Source organism: Lasioglossum baleicum, unplaced genomic scaffold (assembly GCF_051020765.1).
Source record: "Lasioglossum baleicum unplaced genomic scaffold, iyLasBale1 scaffold0091, whole genome shotgun sequence".
Classification (NCBI taxonomy): domain Eukaryota; kingdom Metazoa; phylum Arthropoda; class Insecta; order Hymenoptera; family Halictidae; genus Lasioglossum; species Lasioglossum baleicum.
In genome coordinates, this window is record NW_027469151.1 from 404,292 (window position 1) to 409,512 (window position 5,221).

At 51.5% G+C, this 5,221-nt stretch overlaps 1 pseudogene; it reads left to right on the top strand.

Moving 5' to 3' along the window:
- Positions 1 to 1,573: 1,573 nt before the first annotated feature.
- On the top strand, positions 1,574 to 4,997 carry LOC143219908 (large subunit ribosomal RNA; annotated as a pseudogene).
- The last annotated feature ends 224 nt before the right edge of the window (positions 4,998 to 5,221 follow it).

Sequence of the window (5,221 nt, forward strand, 5' to 3'; positions counted from 1 at the left end):
TTTACGTAACCATAAACTGCTTGCGTTGCTCTTGTAAGTCCCCGCCGTCGCTTACCTCTCCAAATATATTTTTGGAGGGCGCCAAAGAGCGTTTCGGAGTCGGGTTGCAAAGATGCTACGTACGAGCGAATGATGGGCGTTTCGTCGGCGTTTGTCGCGGTTCTGTGAAAATTGCCAATTTTTGCATTGCGTCTTATAAACACATACAAATATATATATATATCTAGTTTCCACGAGAGGCGAAGTAGGGATTGGTATTTCTTACGTTCGGACTTGCGTGAGTGTTTTTACGGTGTCGTGAGTCGTATTGAAAATACGACCGCCCGTAAGGCACCGCTTCGACGAGGATCTCCAAATCTCTCACCTTCTCTGCGAAACGATTCGCCTTGCGGAAAGAAGCGTTTCCACTCATGAACATTTAACGCGCTCCCGACGTCGCCTGAAATGATGCGTATATACGAAAGAGGTATATTTACAAGAGTCTCGCGAGACTACAGAGATGGACACACAAATTATAAAAGAAAGAAAGAATACTGTGTGGCACACAGAGTGTGTGTGGTGTGGCAATGTTAAGCCCCAGGGAGAGAATATGCCTGTGCGTGGATGAGTTTCTTAACTCTACGTTATAATTGCCATACGGCGGAGGGTCGTCGTTGCCGGCGATTTCGACAAACACACATTCCTTTTCGAGTCTTCGAGGGAAGAGACGAAAGAGATCTCTCGTTCTATCGCGAACGCTTTGATGATCGATGGACAGCGGAGCAAAGCGCAGCAATGTGCGGGATGGAGCACGTCGTACTTGATCGGGTCGGAATTATTCCCCGTCGTCGACGTGTCCTCGCTAATCTGTGCGATTGCCATTCCATCGCCACGTTCGCGTTGAATCGTATTGATGACGGCCTATGTGCGTCTTGAGATCTTACTCTCTTTCTCTCGTGTCTCTAATTTGGTTTTGTGTTTGATCGATGATAAATCGTTTCGTGCGCAACGTTTCTGTACCCCCGTGGTTTTTGGTTCAATTATACAAGAAGTAGAGAGAAAAAGAAATCCCACCGGGTTATATGTATTATTATTTTTTTTTTTATAATAATATGTATACTCCTCTATTGGCGAGGCTTATTTCGAACTTGATTGTCACACGACGCAAAAGACACACTTGTGTGTTCACGCACGGAACAGCACCGCGGAGAGAGAAAAGGTATATCCAATGATGAAAACCTTTATGTCGGTCGCCCCATGTCTTTTCTTTTCTTCATTGTCGATTCGTGCGGAACCGCGCGATCTGTCGGTCGTCCAGTCCCCGAAAGTTCTTTTCGACGGACGTTAAAGTTAACCGGCCAGATCGTCTAGCGAGAGTTTCCGATCGACGAGAGATGAAGAAAGAATTATATTGACACTTTGGTGTGGCGCATAAGGCATATATCGGTTTTTTGTTTACCTTTTTCTCTCTTCTGTCGTGTAGTGTTGTTTCGTTTTCTTTTTTTTTCTTTTTTTTTTGTGCTTTGTACGTTTTCGCGAGTACTACTTTTACGCTCTTTCGGCCGAAACACACAAAATTTTGTATCACGTACGACGACCTCAGAGTAGGCGAGATTACCCGCTGAATTTAAGCATATTACTAAGCGGAGGAAAAGAAACTAACAAGGATTTCCTTAGTAGCGGCGAGCGAACAGGAATTAGCCCAGCACTGAATCCCGCGGTTCTGCCGTTGGGAAATGTAGTGTTCAGGAGGGTCAATTTATCCCGAGACGTCGAACCGCGTCCAAGTCCATCTTGAATGGGGCCATTTACCCGTAGAGGGTGCCAGGCCCGTAGCGACTGGTACGCGTTTCGGGAGGACCTCTCCTTAGAGTCGGGTTGCTTGAGAGTGCAGCCCTAAGTGGGTGGTAAACTCCATCTAAGGCTAAATATGACCACGAGACCGATAGCGAACAAGTACCGTGAGGGAAAGTTGAAAAGAACTTTGAAGAGAGAGTTCAAGAGTACGTGAAACCGTTCAGGGGTAAACCTGAGAAACCCAAAAGATCGAATGGGGAGATTCATCGTCGACGAGGCTGGCTTCCGTTGGTGCGCAGATAGCCCGTAATGGGCCACTTCGGTGGTTCCAGTGCGAGGGTACACCATCTTCGGCAAATGTTCCGGTCGCGTAGTCGTGCACTTCTCCCTTAGTAGAACGTCGCGACCCGTTGCGTGTCGGTCTACGGCTCGAGTTGTTGCCTGTCGTGTCGCCTTCGTGCGCACACGGCAGACGCTCGATCGCCTGGCCGGCTGCGTGACGGTACTCTGACGGTATCGGGCCGCAACCAATCCATTTTCGAATGTGTGTGCGTCAGGCCCGCCGCAAGCTCGGTTAGTTTGTCACCCGGATGGTACGGACCTAGCGCCGGCTCCGGGCCTAACCAGCTGTTAGCAGGCGGTGTCCTCGGACTGGCCAAGCTTTGAATTACCGGTCAGCGACGCTACTGCTTTGGGTACTCTCAGGACCCGTCTTGAAACACGGACCAAGGAGTCTAACATGTGCGCGAGTCATTGGGACATGTAAACCTAAAGGCGCAATGAAAGTGAAGATCGTACCTTAGCGTCGATCAAGGGAGGATGGGCCGCGTCACGATGCGGCCTCGCACTCCCGGGGCGTCTCGTTCTCATTGCGAGAAGAGGCGCACCCAGAGCGTACACGTTGGGACCCGAAAGATGGTGAACTATGCCTGGTCAGGACGAAGTCAGGGGAAACCCTGATGGAGGTCCGTAGCGATTCTGACGTGCAAATCGATCGTCGGAACTGGGTATAGGGGCGAAAGACTAATCGAACCATCTAGTAGCTGGTTCCCTCCGAAGTTTCCCTCAGGATAGCTGGCACTCGCTCGTTCTCTTTTGATGAACGTGTGCGAGTCTCATCTGGTAAAGCGAATGATTAGAGGCCTTGGGGCCGAAACGACCTCAACCTATTCTCAAACTTTAAATGGGTGAGATCTCTGGCTTGCTTGGATCAATGAAGCCACGAGATTATATTGGATCAGAGTGCCAAGTGGGCCAATTTTGGTAAGCAGAACTGGCGCTGTGGGATGAACCAAACGCAGAGTTAAGGCGCCTAAGTCGACGCTTATGGGATACCATGAAAGGCGTTGGTTGCTTAAGACAGCAGGACGGTGGCCATGGAAGTCGGAATCCGCTAAGGAGTGTGTAACAACTCACCTGCCGAAGCAACTAGCCCTGAAAATGGATGGCGCTGAAGCGTCGCGCCTATACTCCGCCGTCAGCGGCAAGTGAGGTTGACGTTAGCTTTTTTTAAAGGCGCGTCTTCCATGAAGCTCTGACGAGTAGGAGGGTCGCGGCGGTGTGCGCAGAAGGGTCTGGGCGTGAGCCTGCCTGGAGCCGCCGTCGGTGCAGATCTTGGTGGTAGTAGCAAATACTCCAGCGAGGCCCTGGAGGACTGACGTGGAGAAGGGTTTCGTGTGAACAGCCGTTGCACACGAGTCAGTCGATCCTAAGCCCTAAGAGAAATCCTATGTAGATGAGGTGTCCTAAGAGAGAGAGCAAAATATCATTAAATGATAAACAAACACACACCCATCGGGCGAAAGGGAATCCGGTTTCTATTCCGGAACCCGGCAGCGGAACCGCTTACCAATCGGGCCCTCGTAAGAGTGTTCGTCGGGGTAACCCAAAATGACCTGGAGACGCCGTCGGGAGATCCGGGGAGAGTTTTCTTTTCTGTATAAGCGTTCGAGTTCCCTGGAAACCTCTAGCAGGGAGATAGGGTTTGGAACGCGAAGAGCACCGCAGTTGCGGCGGTGTCCGGATCTTCCCCTCGGACCTTGAAAATCCAGGAGAGGGCCACGTGGAGGTGTCGCGCCGGTTCGTACCCATATCCGCAGCAGGTCTCCAAGGTAAAGAGCCTCTAGTCGATAGATTAATGTAGGTAAGGGAAGTCGGCAAATTGGATCCGTAACTTCGGAATAAGGATTGGCTCTGAGGAGCGGGGCGTGTCGGGCTTGGTCGGGAAGCGGGTCTGGCTGACGTGCCGGGCCTGGGCGAGGTGAACACATTGATGGGAATCCGAGCTCGGTCCCGTGCCTTGGCCTCCCGCGGATCTTCCTTGCTGCGAGGCTTTCGTCTAGAACGATCGTCCTCTTCGGCCGCCATTCAACGCTCAGCTCAGAACTGGCACGGACTAGGGGAATCCGACTGTCTAATTAAAACAAAGCATTGCGATGGCCCCCACGGGTGTTGACGCAATGTGATTTCTGCCCAGTGCTCTGAATGTCAACGTGAAGAAATTCAAAAAAGCGCGGGTAAACGGCGGGAGTAACTATGACCCATGGCTCTCTTGATGATAAGAGAGAGAGCCATGCACATATGCGTTAGCGCTCACTGGTGTTAGGTTCACAGGTCGCCTAACACCAAATCCATTTATGTGAGGGCTAGATCAACCGTTTCCCAGAGTTGCGCTCCAAGCAGTGGTGATGCAACTCATACGGGTTAAGGAGAGGCGTTGTCAGAGGAAGGTGATCCCCGGTGATCCCGTCCTACTGGCGCACATGGGTAAGGTGGACCCACCACCGAATCCCGCCGGTTGGGGTGAGATTCCCTGCCGGTCCTCACGTCGGGGAAGTCGTAGACGGAAGTACGCGCACCGCTCGTGGGAGGGCCAGTCTAACCCAAGATAAGTCACGAGGGGAGGGTTGGCGTCCTCCTGTTACATAGTCCAGGCAGAGTTAACTAGTCTCTGCCGAATTGCTACGAATCTTGGTGGGTGACTGTTTAAAGCCAGGGCGAGGGGTAGGACAGAATGTCCGCATGCTCCGTTAGTGCGGGAATGGTAGCTTTGCACGCTTCTCTTAGCCGAGTAATTCGGCGAAAGGGAAGTCAGCTATTATTCTCTAGGATACTAGCCAAATGCCTCGTCATCTAATTAGTGACGCGCATGAATGGATTAACGAGATTCCCTCTGTCCCTATCTACTGGGTCTTAGAAGGTCCAGGGTTCTATTCCCTGGTGCGCCAACCCCCCCTCCACGCGGTAGGACCTGGAAACCCTCGGGTGACCAACGGGGCTCTGGTAGAAAGTGAGCTCTTACGTGAGTGAGTCCTATGTGATCACCGTGGCTCTGGCAGAAAGAGAGAGCTCTTACGTGAGTGAGTCCTATGCGATCACCGTGGCTCAAGTATAAGAGAGAGTTCTTACGAGAGTGAGTCCTATGCGATCACCGTGGCTCTGTCAT